Source organism: Serinus canaria, chromosome 6, assembly GCF_022539315.1.
Source record: "Serinus canaria isolate serCan28SL12 chromosome 6, serCan2020, whole genome shotgun sequence".
Lineage (NCBI taxonomy): Eukaryota > Metazoa > Chordata > Aves > Passeriformes > Fringillidae > Serinus > Serinus canaria.
In genome coordinates, this window is record NC_066320.1 from 5,776,686 (window position 1) to 5,794,381 (window position 17,696).

A 17,696-nucleotide genomic window follows, 5' to 3' on the forward strand; every position below is an offset into this window, starting at 1 on the left:
GATACCCTCCTTCTCTCTGAGCTTCCCACTGTCTCAGCTCTGCCCTCACTCCTTTCTCTGTGTACATCTGCACCAAAATGCAAAGCAAGGGCTGCCCCATGCATGACTTTCATCTGTATCCTGTGTCAGGAGTGCCTGGATGGCTGTGACCACTGGTGCTCATGCAGGTTTGCCTCATTGCCAGAGTTCAGAAAGACTGCCAGGCTGAGCTAGCTACGTTTGGATATTGGGAATAGCAGCTTAGACTCTGGAGTGGTTCAAAAGCTGCTGCTGTGCAGGTGGACAGCCCTTTCTTGGAGGAGCCCTGACATACAGAGCCTGCCTTTTGCCAAATGCATGGAAAGTGCCTAGTGGAGGATGGCCAAGGGTTGGGATTAATGTCCCCAGGATGTTCCTGGGATACCGGCAGCGTTAATTTATCTGTGGTCCTCTGTGTCTGATTCAGAGAAAGCAGCTGAGTTGTATTCCTGAGGGGCTGTCCAAGAAGGGAGGCAGCCTGCAGGGATGGAAGGTGCTCAGAACATTGTCTTCTGTTGTCAAGCTGAAAGGGTCTCAGCTGTGTCATGCTCACAGCTGTGCTAAGTAGCCATGCCTATGGCAGGATGCTTCACCTGCAGGCCTTTTGCATGGATGATATTTAAATCTAATGGTGCCTCACTGAGAAGGAGCTGGTCCTGCATTTACTCAGAGAGATCTCTAGTGGTTTGTGGTAAGGAATTGGGACCTGGGGCTAAAGCCACAACCTTCAGGACCAAACCACAGAATTTACACAGCTGCCAAGGCCTGCCCGTTTGCCTTCCCTGATGAAAGTCTGTCATCACACAGCTCTTGCACTTCTGTCTGCTCTAGTCATTACTGGTAGAGGGAGGAATCTGTTTTGTTCAATATAGCAATGATGGCTAGCTCAGTTTAATTTTATTAGCTGCTGCTGAGTTGTTCCTATTCAGTGCATCCATGGATTTGCTTAGTGTAATGTTGGGGGGGGGGGGTGTGGGTCAGAGACAGAGACACACACTCTCCTTGGTCCTTGTGAGAAACAGCCTTGAGTTTATTCCCACAGCTCCTTTTGTAGGAGCTCAAATTTCCCTAGCCTACACATGTGATTGGTTGAGGTCTCAGCACCATTAAGATCTCTGGCCAATGATACATCTGCATTTAGGGCTGAATGACATTGGCTGGGGGTCCCTGTGTAGATTTGAATCCAACCTATCCTTGCCCACCCGGGGACTGTAATGCTACAGTTTAGTATGAATAATCAAGGGTAGAAGTTCTTGAATAGAAAGCTAGGTGGAAATTCTGAGTTTCTGGAGGACTCCAGGATTTGTTTTGCTCTTCTTTGTTTCCCTGATCTAGCAGTGTGAAGTACACTTGTCCATTCATAACTGAAACTATTCAAGATGAAGAGGCCTGAAAGGGCGCTATAAGTTTCTCTTGCTGTCTGGTGTAGTAAAGATCTTCTAGCAAACATTATGAATGAAAGCTTTTGTTACAAGGAGAGGTGGTAGGTTTGTGTACTCAACTTCTATTTGGAAGAATATTTTGATGTGAAACCTTTCTTTTTCCAGAGGTTTGAGCCAATTGCTTTTGATCTGGCAGCTTACAGAATGGGTAAGTGCAGCCATGTTGTGCTGCGTAGATGTCACCCTCAGGGCTTTGTGCATGGATCTCTCCTTGACCTGAACTGGAGAAGGGCAAGAGTTTGTTCACTTTTGCTTTCTGTCACTGAGAAAAATGAATGCTGTTCTATAAAGCTATAATCTCTTCCCAAGCAGATGATGACTAAAGAAGGCCTGAACTGAGTATAGATAATCTTATATTTACTTGAAATGAATGTAGCTCATAACTCTTATTTTAGCACCAATCTGGAACACTACTGTGAGCAGATTTACGTCTGCCTCTTCCCTACCTTGACATTCTGGCATTTATGCACTCACTGAACTGGTAGTGCACGTTCTTGCAGGGATACTTGAGAGTTTAATGAAGCCCAAGTGTCTGAAAGGTGAGTAGGTAAAAGGTAGATACTTTGAGATCCAAACCTATTCCTTTTGTGTGCTCCACAATCTTATTTTAGTTCTTAAATATAGTTTCATTCTTCTGATACTAAGAGTCAGCACTGATTTCAGTATGTGAATCATCAGGAGAGTTATTAACTATTTTGTAGTTGCGTGGTCCTTTGTTGCAGCACTGAAAATACCTAACTTCAACCATGTGTTTTTAGATGAGATACAGGAAGCCTTTTCTGTGATTATAGAAGAGCAGATTTAATCTGGAAGTCATTGAGAGAAACCAATAAAGAATTTCCTTGATGTGATTTTTGGAGTTACTTGCTGGAATTGAATTGCGTGGTTTTGGGTATTGGACATAAGGGTACTTGAGAGCTTAAAGAAGCTTAAATATAGATGATAATGAAAATGTTATTGGTATTTATAGGTCAGTTGATAATGTCAGCATATTAAAGTGATATGAAATATCTCCTTGATTTCATGGACAGTGCATTACTTTATTCAGTTGATTGTAATAACATGATCCTTGATATGCATTTTATATAATACATATATATATATTTTAGCTTTATAAATTTTTTTTAGTAATCCAATTACCCTGAAATGCCACATCAAAAATATGTTTATTAGAACAAGTACAGTTACTCCCTGCCAGTGTTATCTCCATGAAAGCAGCCTAAGCTAAGAAAGCACTTTTGGAAAAAACGTGCCAAGCAGAGGTGGTTGGGGTTTTTTTTCTTTTGTTAGACTTTCTGAGAACATTCATTAATAGTAGGAGATATGGTCTTTCAACTAAATTTCTTTCACCCAGATTATATGCAAATTGCAGGATTCTTCAAGCATAAAGTCATCTGCCATGAGTATGATATTAGCATTTCTTTTAATAAAAATAACTTTTAAATAGGTACCTTGTTTGGTGAATTGCCTTCCTTATCATTCATCACTGTGTAACATCTTTGTAGAATGACAGTAACTGGAAGGAAGGAAGGAAAATACTGGACAGTGTTTCTTGGAACTGGGAGTGGTAGAGGTCTGCCTTTCTGGAAAAGAAATACTGATTTTGGTTCTTTATTTTGTCCTGGCCTTTTAATGCTGCTGTGTATTGAAAGAAAAGGATAAAAGGGAGCACTAGATGAGCTGTGAGTTCCCTTTGGACCAGACTTTGGGAGTCTCTGCTCTGACAGATATTTTGGGTTTACTTTATCCTGAGGTTACTTTATCCTATTCACAAAATCTCAGAACATATTCTTCCAATAAGATTTCACATAGTTCAATAAATGTTTGGATAAATTTCATACCATCTTATCAAAGCAGACAATAGTTCTTTCTTGAGGAACTGAGCTTAAGTGAAATGCTCATTTATGTTGGTGGAATAATAATTAAGAGTACAAGATCCAAATCAGTGCTTTGTTATTCTGTTGCAGGAGTAGGCTGAATCAAGCCTCTGTCAAGAACCACTGCTGAAATACTGAATTAACATAGCCAAGACCAGCACATCAGGAGGATAGCCTTCTACCCAGAATAGTGTGGAGGTATACCTTGTTCACAGAAGCTCTGGAAACATCGTGAGACTTGGACAGACACAGTGCATCCTCAGAAGGCAGAGCTGTTGTTGTTCTGAGCACTGCACACTCTGTGTTCATGACTAATGGAAATAATGCCCAGTTTTGGAGGGGCTTGGTGGTATGGGAGACAGTCACAGCAGCTCTAATAGAATGGTTTATCACTTTCTTGTGGAGCCAGGTGCAACTTCTGTTCTCTTTTGCACCCACAAATCTGGTATAATGTTAATTAGATTGTCATTAGGTTTCATTAGTGAAGATCCATAAAACAAAAAAAAAAAAAAAAAAAAGGAAATGTTCCATAGTCATGCTAAAACTTGGTATGTCATTTATACGAAGGGGGCGAACAGAGATCGGTAGCCATGAAACACTGCTTTTCCAGAAATATGAAATATTTAGGTAAAATATCTAGGTAAAATCAAACAGAAATTTAATTGCTGCCTGGTAAAATGGTGTCTCTTCCCTTCTAAATAGGTTTGATCATCTCCTTAGTGCAAACCCTGCACCTTCACCTAGATTCTTTCCCAGGCAGCTACAGTGGATCTTCTCACCAAGGGAATTTGTCCCACTGGATTCCTTTTATTTTTTTTTCTGTGCAGTTGAATGAAAAGTGTGTGTCTTTTGAAGAACAGCAACTGAAAGAAATATTGATGACTGCCAGGGCATCTGCAGAAAAAGATAAGAAAATTACTCTACTACAACAGTGAAAACAAAGGGGCTTTGTTAACACGTTCTTGTAGGTTGTATATATTAATAGTAACAAGTAAAGTTTTGTATTTTTTCAGAGAAACACACAAGGCCTTGAATTGTATTGTTTTAATTGCAACTAACTGAATGAATTAAGTGGAAAATCTCACACAGTACTTTGATTGTCTAATTCTCTGTATGTGAGGCTTTGGGAACAGTTTGTTATTATAAAAGAACAGCACTAACCAGAAATCAGCCAACATGTAATTGCTAGGCTAAGGGGCAGTTTGGGGAAAGCTGATGCTTATTTATACATTATTAAATAAAAGCACATAATATGAGGATCATCTCTCACTGCCTCCACCCTTCATACATTACTCATCTTCCTAAATTTCATGGTTTTGTACTCCCTTAGTACATTGCTGCTTATAACCAGTGCAGGCATCAAAACCACCCACATCCAGGAAAGGAGATGCTTGTGCATTTGTTATGATGGCAGATTTGGTTATGGGACTCATCAAAGATTATGAACCCTCAGTTCAGGGAAAGGAATCTTGACTTAAGTTTTAAAGGGTGTTTTCAGTACCTAAAATACACCTGAGCACCTAGGACTGTTCAAGTGGCTGAAACTCTGGCTGGTGTTTCCACTTGACTACGTACCTTTAGAGATTTACAGTCAGCCAGTACCCTAAATAGAAGACTTAAGAGCAATTTTGGCATTAAATTTGACAGAGTTCCCAAAAAAACATTATTTATGTAATTCCCATCAGTTTTGGTGAGAATCAGGTAACTTCTGGTTATCTCCAGTGATTCTCACTGCTCACTTGTTCCTTACTCCCATAGGAAACAGCCACTTGCAAGACACAGAGAGGAGGTAGGGGGTGATTGGACTCATGAAGAGGGTAGAACAGTACTTCATTCTCAGTGGCTTTGGCTATTTCAGCTCTCCTGGACGATGGAGCTGCCATTTGTTCCTTTAGCGCAAATTTGAGGGCTTTCTTCTAGGAAAGCAAGGTCTATTTCAGAGGACACAGAAGAAGTTCCTTGTGCCATGTAACGAGGAGTTGGGTAATTCTGGCCTCACAAGTGAGATGAATGTCTTACAGACCAGGAGGCCCTTGGTGATCTGCAGCAGAGAGTCTGTGGATGGGAAGGTGTGCCAGCACCTGGGAAGATGGCACTGCTGGACACGTCTTTGGATTTGCTGAGCTGCTATATGCAATGACATTCATGCTGTACAAACAAACCCCACTATTAAACCACTTAAACACTGTTTGTGCAACTTCAAAATGGTAGAGGCTTGATTTTATTACTTCATCTGCAGGCTTGTTGAAACTCAGATGTCCACATTGAAGTGGTGAGAAGATTAAATTGCTAATCCTGGTTACCAGTATAGACTGTTGCACAGAAGGTGCCTGAGAGGTGGAATTGGGCAGCGTTCAGCTTTGCACAGCTCTTGCCAAGAGTTATTTGGTATCCCTCTCACTGTTTCTTGAAGTCCAAAAATATTTTTCCCCAAATAACCTATTTTTCTGCAAGGGAACACAGCTGCATTTATGAAAGGTCTTGGCTTTTACAGTAAGTCTGGTTTGTATCGTTTCCTCTCTCTATGTATGTTGTCTGCATAAGTACCAAGAGTCATAATGAAAAACACAGTTTTGTTGCAGAATTTTTTAACAGTGGTTTTCAGTAGTTTAGAAAACATTGGAGCTACTTCCAACAAATGAAAAAAATCAAAACAAAGAAGCTTTGAAAATGTTGATACACTTTGGCAGATAAATCTTTGGTTTTCACCCTGCTCTATTATTCTTTCTGTGATGCTAAAACCAATATAAAGCATTATTGATTTCCACCAGCTCAACAAAAGATATCCTGTGGCTTTCACCCCACTGTCCCCTGCACTGGGGGGCTAAATCTCAGCTCTTGTGCAGCCTTTGGCTGAGTGTTCTGAGACAGCTTCTATTCAGTGCTTGTGTGCAGTGTTAAAGCTGTCTTCACTGCACCTCTTTTTCCAGCATGACATAGGAAGCTTCCTGGATTGAATTCTCAAACATAAAACTCATATGGGAGGCACTCAAAATGTAAGACCTTTCAAACCCTTGTGAGTTCACAGCATTTAAAGATAAGAGCACAGTATTGCCAAGAAATGTGTCTTGTTGAGGCCCACAATTAACTTTATCAAAAGAAGGAATCTTATTTTTGCCTGCTGCAGATAGAGGTTGCATCTCAAAGCAGCCTAAAGTTAGAGATAGCATCTGGTTCAGATCACGATATGATGAAAGATTCAGGTTAATTAGTATTTATTCTTAGTTGATAGTTATTTCTTTTGGCTTGAGCTAACAAGCAGGAGTTGGAGTCCCACAAAGTTGTGTCTCCTCGGATGAGAGATGAATGAGAGAGACGGTCTCCATGGTGAAAATGTATTTAGGGATGGGAATGTCAGTAAGAAAAACTGGCCATTGCCTTGGGTTCTGATAGCCTGAAGGGATGATGCTCTGAGGGATGACTCAGTGCCAGCAGGGAGGGTTGGATGTAGGCATGGACTCAGGCATCCCATGGACAGGGGGAGGTGCCCTGGTTCCCTGCTCAATCCAGGGTCTTTACATGTCCCTGCCCACACGCCCCCTGTCCACCACCAGTTGCCCTAAGTGAGTAATTTTGGCCTCAGGGAGCAGCTGTGGAGCGGGTGGCTTCTCCGTGCTCCTCCAAGGCTTTCAGTTCCCCTTTCTTGTCACTGTTTCCTGCAGCACCACACAGGCTCTACCAGCAAAAACACCACACCACAGTGTAAGGGCAGCTGTTCATCTTAGGTAGAATTGTTTTTTTCCTGAGGTCTCCTAATTACTTATGCAGCCAGGAGGAGCCCACCAGCTCGAGAGCAGCTTTCCCTGCTTTTTCAGTTACCATTTTTATAATTTTTTTTTTTTTTTTTTAAATCATTGTTAGTGTCCAGTTGGAGTTGAGGTATTTCTCGCAGGATTGCTTGTGTACCTGGGCAGAGTTGCTCTGCTCCAGTAACCTCATGGAATGTTTTGTTCAGTCAGGCACTCACAGAGAAGATAATTTCTACGTTGGTAGGAATTCTTTGACTTCACAGGTTCCAGTGGCCTGGGCAAGGGCAGGCACTGGGCCTCTTGCCCCACAGCCATAGGGCTCCCCTTTCCCGCTCTCTCACGGGACAGCCTGGGTCACCCCAGCAGGTGAAGCCACTGGTATAGAGGGCTGTGGGGAGGCCATTCCTGTCCTGAGGCGATGGCTGGAGGGCCGTGGGCCTCTCTGGGCTGAAGTGACACCAGGTGGGCTGTGGGTGTCTGTGGGCTGAGGCGATGGCTGGAGGGCTGTGGGTGACTCTGGGCTGAGGTGATGGCCGGAGGGCCCTGGGCGTCTGTGGGCTGAGGTGATGGCTGGAGGGCCGTGGGCATCTGTGGGCTGAGGCAATGGCGGGAGGGCTGAGGGTGTCTGTGGGCTGATGTGATGGCAGGAGGGCCATGGGTGTCCCCGGGTGTCTGTGGGCTGAGGTGATGGCGGGAGGGCTGTGGGTGTCTGTCTGTGGGCTGAGGTGATGGCGAGAGGGCCATGGGTGTCTCTGGCTGAGGTGATGGCAGGAGGGCTGTGGGTGTCCCTGGGCTGTCATCATGGCCCAAACATGGACATAGTCTTTGAGTAATAATGTCTAATTATTATAGCTAGTTTTCAGAGGGAGCCTTTTTTAAAATATGAAATGTATATTTATAAGCTTTTCTGAACTGTTGTCTCAGACTTTGTACAGATTCAGGGACAGTGTATTGAATGTTGATAAGTACATACTAAAGAGGATGTGGTTAAGTTCACATTTTAAAATAGCTTTTCCACCACAAGGATTAGAATCTGCTGCCTTTCTTTAACTGATAACTTTTATTCTTAGCATCAACTTCAGATAGCGTCTCTGGAATATATTTGTAAATATAAAGTTATGTATTGGATAATTCCTCTGTTTCTAGTGTGTCTGAAGTGACCACATATAAAATGTATTAAAAATTACCATGATACATGAATTGCATGTTCCTATCAGCTCTTAAACATCTTACTAGGAAATACTTTTTTACATCTTTTATTTAAATTATTAATTAATGAATTAATAATTAGTAGTTTATTTGCATTACTATTTAAATTTAGATGATGAAAATAAGTATATGTTCCAAAAGGGACTGGCTAAAAGTATTTGTTTGTGTTAGAATATTATGAAGGATTTTCACACTAGCAGCCATTACAAAACCCAATCCAGTAACATGGGAAAACCCATGTTTTTCACATTGTTGGGGTGTGTGGAAAGAAAAAGATTACAGAAGAGGCTTGAGGAGAAATAAATGAGGGGAAAAAGAGGTTGACTTTTTTATTTGGTGCATAGATTGTTTGACAATTTAGACTATATATATTTCTCTGTCCTCCTGTGACTGGTCAGGATTAAAGATGTCTTGGAAAAGATGATGTCTTAGATTCTCAACTATGATGAGTTTCCTCCTCTTGATTATCATATTCCTTGCTTCATAGAGTGATAAGTTTTTGATTTAGTTTCCTCTACATGGAAAATGAGTGAAGCAGACATTTACACTATGGTAGGTTTCAGAAGGTCTGTGAGCAACTGCATTTCATCAATGCCCTACACAAACACAACACAAATGCCAAAGTGCTTCTTGAGATAATCCTTCACCAATGTTAATTTCTGAACTTGTTAATGTTAATTTCTGAACTTGTATAAATACTGAAAGCATTTGGAAAAAATATAATTTTCCATAGGTTTTCTGCTGATGATTTTGGTTGACTCTACCTTGCTATACAAGCATGTTTTTATTGCACACTCTGTGTAAGTAGAGAGCACTCCATAACAATAAAAAATAGCAGGACACAAAGGGATATCATACTGTCCTTTCCTTTTTCCTTTTGTTTGAGCTTTCTGCCATCTTGGTAGAAAGTCTCCTTTTTATGTGTATTTCTTAATACTTACCAACTGAATGTAACTTTTGTCTGTTTATGGGTTTTGTGGCATTTGAAAGATGACACTTTGCCACATTCCCACTGAATACTCTGCTTTTCTTTGTGAATGATACCCCAGTGGTGGGGTATATACATTATTTTTCACCAGAAATAAGTTCAGTTTCATGAAAGTAGAGAATTACAGAGAAAATTTGCTGACTACCAGCACAACTTAGGCAGATGCATAACAGGACAGTACAACAAATATGTGTTTTGAAATATTTCATTTTCTCTCTTTAATCTGCTTCTTAACTTTGCTAAAATTCAGACTGTCAGTGTTGGTACCCTGTCTTCTTGTTAGCCCTTCCAAGTGCGTTTGGTAAACTGCTGAGCTGAGTGCATTTAGAAGGGTGGACACAATGCTGGTGTCATTGCAGTCTGTGATAAAACAAAAATTGCTTTTGGAGCAGTAACCTTAGTGTTTCTATTCCCTGTGGAATCAGGAATGGGCAGATGCTTTAGTGGGCATGTAGCCTACATCATACTCTATGGATGCTCACATGGATGAAGTTACCATAATGTGGGGATTACTGCTAAAGGCAGCAGTCCCCTCCAGTGCTATGAGCCCTGCTTTGTTTGGGAAAAGGTAGAAGAGAGAAGGTGCACAATCTGCCATCCCCTTACAAGGCTTTCCTGTCTTCAAGGAACCATCAGAGCAGCCTGTAACATTCAGGTATTGCCAGTACATCACCCTAGAGAAGGTGGGTGTCTCATTTGAAACACACCACTTTCTCTTTTCAAAGATCTTTCTCCAAGCTTTGTGGACATGCTTCTGTCCTCACCAAGGAACTGCAGAAATACTCAACTGTGCAATCCCCTCTCCCTCTTCATATTCTTGGGAGAATGATGGACAAGGAATTCCAGTAAAGCTGCTCTTGTGCTTAGGTGGTCAGGCTCTATCTGTCCATATCCGTGAGACCAAAGAGCTTAATGAAGACTCACACTCCTGGGACTCAGGAGTTTGCCTTTCAGCCTAGTAAACTTATCCCTGGAAGTGCCCTGCTTTTTCACTTGGAGATTGTGGTGTGCAGAATGAAAACTTCTGTGTTAGAATAGTCATTCCACAGACTTTCACTGAGCTATGAATCCCTCTCCCTAAGTCAAGACACTTCTCCCAATTCTCTCTCTCCCCCAGCACAACAAAACTATTTGTTTCAGTAAATCCCCTGACTGTGTTGTCTGTTGTGTGGCACCTCCCGTGCCACACCCAAACTGTTCAAGATCTTCCATGAATTTTCTTCATGCTGCTCACAACAGTTAGAGAAAAATTATAATTAACAGAGAAAATATGAGGCAACTGAGGCATATAGAGCACAGTGAAGGAGCATTGCCAACACTGTCCTGTCTCCCCAGATGGGATGTCCTAGAAGCTGCAGCTGCTTTCCCATCTTACCTTAACTCTCTGAACAAGGGTGGAGAGGAAGCAAGAAGAGAGAGACATTTCCGCTGTGATTGCAACATGTAGTGATAGGCAAATTCCCTCTCCCTGCCCTGTGACAGGCATGGTGTTGGTCATAAACTGCTGCAATCCTTATCGGGGCTTTTGGGGCCATTTTTAAAAATAATTTCATCTTTGCTGTCACGTCTTCCTCCTTCGCTGAGCAGAGACTGACTAATTAGCAGTGGTTCAGTGGCAGATGCTATTGTGAAAAGGGTTTGATGGTGATCTAACTGGGAATAAAATTGTCTTAAAGGTCCAGGCAGACATTTTCTAACCTCTCCGAGATACAGGCTGTGTTGGCTGGTGCATGAAACCAGCCCACACAGATGTGAAGGATGAACCCTTTTGCATGCAAATGGCTGCTCCTCTTCCAAGGTGGTACCTGTGGCCTTCTAGTTGCATCCTGCACTGGTCCTCACTGGTGTATTAAAAGCAATAATGGTGTTGACTGATCTACCTACTCACGTTTTCTACCAGGAGAATAAAATGCCAGAGTTGATGGTAGTTTGTTACCTGTGTCACTCCTCCAAACACAGTTAGCAAGCAATCAGCTTTGGTTGTTTTCTTCTCAGTCTGAAATCACGTTAAATCACATTAGTCATGTAAAAAGCTATACTGTTTTGAAACAAATATTTATCAACATATCCTATGTGGTTTATTTTTAGTCTGCTGATTTGTTTGACTACTATCTCATATGACCATGACATTTGTAAACAGTGCAGTGAGGATGTGTCACTGCCCTTTATGTTGGTATTTTTCTGTTAATTGTTATCAGATCATGAAATTCACATGTTGAACCCTAAAGTCTAATTTTAAAAATGCAGACAGGAGAGCTATAACTTGAGTTCTTGTGGTTACCTGCTCTTCCAGTGGTTTTTAGTTTGTTTTGCAGAGCAATGATTCAAGTGTGTAAATGTAGAAGACTAGTGCCATTTGAGGTGTCTGAACTTCAGCTATTGTTGTAGAGGAGCAGTGGACTCCCAAGTGCCCTATGCCATGATCTCAGCCCAGTAAAGACCTTGTAGATGCCCAGAAGTGGCCAAAATGTCTTGGACAACTTGTGAAGCAATGTCCCTCACCCTAGGTTTCTGCCAGCTCTTTCCTGTGGGTGTCACCAGGGAGACACCTTCACCACCCAGCCATCTGCTGATGCCTTGAGGAGATCCTCATGCCTCCCACTGAGCAGGCACAGGCTCAATCCTCTCAGCAACTCCCCAGCTACTGCATCACTCACTGCAAGCTTGGCGATTTGGGCATCCTACAGAGAATGATGTACATAGGGTTTTTTTCCTTGTGATACTATTTGGGAAAGCTTCCTCACATATATGAGAAAATACAGTGGTCTTGCCAGCAGAAGTAGGGAAAAGCCTAAAAGTGTTAGGTTAAAACTGCCATGCTTCAATGTGTAATGAATTTGGCTTTTTATACATAACTGAAATATATCTCTGTAAGCCAGCTGTACCCATTTGTTGGAGGCTCCTAGAGATATCCAGGGAAGATAGGTGAGCAGTTTGGAGGCACAGGGGCTGCAGCAGTGGTGGGCTGTGGGAGGCCACTGAGAGACCCAAGGAAGCAGCTTGGTCTCTTGCATTCCTCCTTGTTTCTAATGATAAACTGTAGAGAGAGATTTACTGCAGTACTTTCTCATACTGAACTGTTTTTCTCCATAGTAACTTCTGCAGCTGTCACAGGAGTGGAATTAGCTTTGAGACTGGGGGATGTGTTCTCCTCTATCTGAGGTGATGTTCAGGAGTTAGGCTGGAAGATTTTATACACCAAACAAGAGGCTGAGGCCACCAGTGGGGACATTTGTGCGATCATCTCACAGCACTTCATAGAATTCACAGTGTGAATTCTGTCAGGCCTCTCTGAAGGACACAGGTTTGGCAATGCAGCATAGACATCTCATTTTACTTACTTCTCACCAGTTGTGCCCTCTCAGGAGAGGGACAAGAGCTGCCTTGGTAGGACATATCCTGTGTATGGGACCGCTGCCTTCTGCTTGTGCCACTTCTCACAGGTGCTATTGCTGGCACATCCTTCCAGGCTGCAGAGCAGTGTAGAACGGTGGGCTGCTCCATGCATGGCCAGGCTGCCCAGGAAACAAGTTTAACTGACCATGGGTGGTGTTTTCAAAATAAATCAAGGGATCTGTCCCCACTCATCTCTATTTTCATCCTGCCACAGATTGCCACACACCTTCTCATCTTGTGTGAGCACCCAGATGTGTCATCCAGACTGTGACAGAGCAAGTGCTGTGTCAGAGCAACTGCTTAATGTGCCTTTTCTAGCCTGGCTGAGTTTGGTAAAAAATCTGCCTATCTGCTGCTGCAGGGAGGCTTAAGTTCCTAAATCCCTTTATCTGCTTCAAAAAATCATAAGCTGCAGAAATAGAGAACCTAGTAGATGCAACTGCCAATTATGGAGTTGAGAATGAATGAAAAAAAAACCCAAAGAAATGGTTGAGATAGTCAATCAGTTTGTTGCCTAGGAGAGGAGGATTTTTGGGATGCCAGGGTTCCTGCTGCATTAAAGATATGCAATGATAGACCAACAAGGCAAGAGAGAGCCAGAGGGCCTTGTCACTGTGTCATATTGATGGCTTGGTTCAGACCTCAGCTGAACCAAGGTGAGGTGAATGGGTGGTGTCTATCACCTTTGCTTGACAAACTCCTGGTCACCAAACAACAAAGTGATTGTTAAAACCCTTCAGAATATTTTATAGGGCATGCATTTGCCCATGTTTATTGTAGTTTTTTTAAGCAGGAGTGCTTAGGTAGTCGCTGTTATTTCAGGTGGGAAATCCTCCAGTGTTCCAGCCTATGTGAAATCAGGGAGGCACCTGTGCCAGCAGGGAGACGGCTGCTTGGCACACAGCCCAAATTCTCTTGGTTAATAGGACATCCTGACTGGCTCTCCTGCAGTTCCAGCCAAGCTGAGAATGGCAGGAAGAGCCACAGTCTACTTCCTGAGGAATGGAGACTTTAAAATTCATGTCAGTGCCATCCTTCAGCTCTGCTTAGCTAAAGATAAATGCTAATTATCAAGGCCTTTCTCAATATGAATGGGCATATATCAACTCCTGAAAAATGCTCTTGCTGATTTAGTTAAAAAATAAACAAATCAATTTTGGGGCTTTTGAGCATTTAAGCTTCCTTAAGTAAGCAATAGATTTTTTAGAAGAAAAAACTTACTAGGAGGCAACTCAGTGGGAATCCACTAGGAATAGTAGGAGCACTAGGAGACCCAGATTCAAATCTTAGTTTTGCCATCATTTCCTAATATATTCCTAGAAAAAACAACTAAATAATCTGTTGGACCAGAATTATCTTTCAGTGTATTCGTAGTATACCTTTCAGATAAACCCAAAATGATGGCAGGCTTGTTAAAACAGGAATAAAATCCACCTTGCTGATGGGGTAATGTGATAACTAACTGGATAAATGTTTTGTAGTAGTTTTGTACCAGTGGAAAGGCATGTGCTGTGAGTCCATTGCTTGCCTGAAATCACAGAGGAGAATATCATGTCTTGAAAAAAGCAATTGCTGAAGCAACCTTGTAGTGTATCTACACTGATTGAGTGAAAGGATGATTCTATCCTCATAATCTTAATATTTTTGTTATCTGCTTGCAGTGAACTGATAGGGCTGATGGAGAGACACTGCCTGATAAGTGCTCCTGCTGTACAGTGAAGTTTTGGTTGTTGGAGGTGGGGTCCCACTCTCCCAGGATTAAATGGATACTAGAACAAAAGAATAGAGAAGGTCCCAAACAGAGGCACTACTTTTCAAATAATCAAACAAAAAATCACCAAAGTTTTTTAGTCAGTATGAGGCAGCTGTAGCATTTGTTTCATGGAAACCTCTGGTGATGAGTAAAACTGTGCTCTGTTCATGAAAGCACCTTCTTCCAGAGACCACTGCCTGCTCCTGATCTGCTGCTAATTAGTCTCCACCCTCTGGTGCTTAGTCATTATATTATTTGCCCTTTTCCATGGCTGTTTTTGGCATGGAAACTGAGACAAATATTGCTCCCCTGCTGGAAATCATTGTCATGTCATAAAGTTTATCAGTACCTGTAAGCCCAAACAAAAAGGGAATAGATTTTCTTTTTGGCCAGTGGTCTCTGACAGGAATGTTTTGAGGTTCAGACATGTTATGTGTTATGGTGATGCACCATAGATAGAATCTGGCTAGTTTCTGTAACATCACAAATTCTTTTATTTGTTAAAACAGCAAAACTATCCATCAGCCTTTAAAACTACTGTCAGGAAAAGGTAGAGGGGTTCCACACTCAAGGCCCTTCAGTGCTTCTGTCAGCAGCAGGTGCCTGTGTTTGAGCTTTCCTGTAGCCTCCCATGAGGTGTATTGCCTCCAGCCATGACTTCTCAGTTCATAAGAAGATTGTGCAGGAAGTTGCTCTGCAACTTTCATGCATCCTCTTGTTCCACGTATCACTGGATTGAATGCCTCCAGCCTCATAAGGTAAAGTTCTGTTTTGGTCTGTTTTCTTGGAGGAAGAAGAATGGGACATGTTTCCAGGGTCACCAGTGTCTTTCCCTGGTGTGACTGACTTCCTTGATTTGGCAGGCATTGCTTCCACGGGGCTGTTCTTGACAACATGTCTTTCTGCTGAGCTGTGCTTGACCAGATCTGGTTCAGGCTTGATACAGTGACTCAAACGGGCTGGAGAGAGACCCTCAGGACTTGTGGAAGCAATTAGCTTTAGATGACTGAGTTGGAAAGTTGTTTAGTGGTTGCATAGTAGGTTTCTAGAGCAGATGTACAAACATCCCATAATGCCTTAACCTCTGAAGTGGGACAAGAGCTCCTGGCTGTGTTCACTGTGATGGGTGGCTGCAAAGCTGTGGCGGGTATGCCTAGGCAACAGAAGCAAAACTTGGTCATTAAAACCTTTAATTAATAAGTAACACAGATAAGTTTCCCAATAATCCACGTCCTATACTCTACTGCTCCTTCCCCAATTATCTCTGGATCCTGTGTCTGCTGTTTTATTTTCTTCAGCACTTTGGGCCTAGGTAGCATCTTACCTTTCCAAAGGGGCTTGTCAATTGGAAAATGTAATTTGCCTGGATGGCATGCATGTGTGCACTACTTGTTCAACTCTTGGTGGGAAATCAAAACCACTTAAACACGTCTGGGCAGTGTTTAAGGAGTGTAAGGATGCTTTCCTAGAGGGCTGGGAGGAGTCTGCTGAGCCCTCTGCACAACAGCAAGTTTCATCTTTTTTTTTTCCTTGTTGTATTTCTGTGGGAATTAGAATGGCTGTGTCATTCCAGTAGAAGCCATTCCACCCAGTACATGTACTGGGCTGATGTAGACCATGTCTAAAAATGCCACCGAAGTGTTGGCAACTGTCAGTGACTAATTTGTAGAAAGGATAAGAAGATCATAGTAAAATGATTTCTCTGTGGCACAGCAATTGTAAGAGTTGGAATAGACCAAGCATCCAGTAGTGCAGCAAAGACTGGTGGCTTTTTCTACTTTCTCCACATCCTTTTCTTAATAAGCTTCTGTTGCAATAAAATCAAAGATCCAGGAAGAGGGAAAGAGAAGAAACATCTGCATTTGTGTGAAATGATAAAATAAAGGCAGTTTTTTTAAAACATGAAATAGTTCTGTGGTAACCCCAAGAGTTATGAAAGGGGCAAATCTTCACCACTAAATATTTGTTTCTTTTACAGTGAGCCTTGACAAAACTCAAATAGTCTCTGACCTTACAGAACTTAGTTTACAGTATCAGTAGTTTCCTGCCATGACTCAGTGGCTGGAACAGTAATATCTGACTGTCGTTTTTTTTCCTCTCTATTTCCAGATCTCTTTTGAAGCTTCTCAGAGTGGGCGGGGAGAGGCAAGTGACAGATATAGTCCTGGTTTTTGCCCTTCCTCTTGCACCGCCCCCCCTTTTTTAATTTTTTTTTTCCCTAAACAACCTTCTGCATTTTCTATTCCTTTCAGTCCTCTTATCCATTGGGTTTCCCTTTCATACATGTCCTGGACCAAATCTTACTTTCCTTTTCATTCCTACTGGTAGCATCTATGCCTGCTGATAATGCCTGGGAAATACTGAGATCATTCCCCTTTTTTTTTTCCCCTCGTTGATGCTTTTCTACTCCAGATCAAACCTCTTGACATCCTCCCTTCCTCTGCAGTTATCTTGGTGAGCCTGCACTGCTATAAGAAACTGCTACCAGCAGAGATTGATTGAGTTTTGTGTAGTGTGAGCTGGAAATGGTCTATGAATAAGGTTGGAATAAAAGTTGGCTGGAAGATTGGGAGCAACCTGAACTTTGTCTTTGGGTCCTCCATAGCTGGGATAATGAGTGATAATGGAGTAAGACAATGGCAAGCCCCATTTGTATGGAAATGGTCTGAATTCTGTCCCCTGGCTTGGCTATCCCAAGATTCCCCTGCCTCAAGGCTAAGAAGCAGGAGTTGATGTTTACTCCTGACAATTGTCAGCAAGCCCTGAAATCTTCCTTGGAGCTTAGAGTGAAATCCTCCTGCTGCTGCAGCTTTCAGTCTAGAGGTGGCTGGCCCAGCAGGAGGCACTGGCTCAGGGTTGGGGCAGCTAGGAACAGGGATGGTGTTTCATCACACCAAAGGGATGGTCCTTGACCACCCCCCCACCCCCCCCCAGAAGAAGTAGTCCCGAGTGTCTTGTCCTCACTGTGCCTTCTGACCCTATGTAGCCTCTTGGTCTGGACAGCAGAGCAAAATTACCTACTTGTCAAAATTAAGAAAAATACTCCAGAGTCCTGATGTACTAACATCTATTTAACTCCCAGATTTTCCAGTACTGTGTAGTACTGACTCTTTATCTTCTCTTCTGGGGAGCTCTAATCCCACACCTATGAACAACACCTTGAGAACTTCCACATTTAAGAAGTCCTTTGAATTTGCAAGTGACAGTCCAGCTTTGTATGATCCTTTCAATTTCTGTCTAAGCAGGCCCACAGGCTGGGAAAGT

At 42.4% G+C, this 17,696-nt stretch overlaps 1 long non-coding RNA gene across 1 annotated transcript in view; it reads left to right on the forward strand.

The window, feature by feature from the left end:
• Positions 1-4,596, forward strand: part of LOC108961649 (uncharacterized) — a 39,601-nt gene extending 35,005 nt beyond the window's left edge. Inside the window, exon 6 of the long non-coding RNA XR_003946308.2 lies at positions 3,428-4,596. This is a non-coding gene — a long non-coding RNA (uncharacterized LOC108961649). The remainder of the gene's footprint in view (positions 1-3,427) is intronic.
• Positions 4,597-17,696: the final 13,100 nt, after the last annotated feature.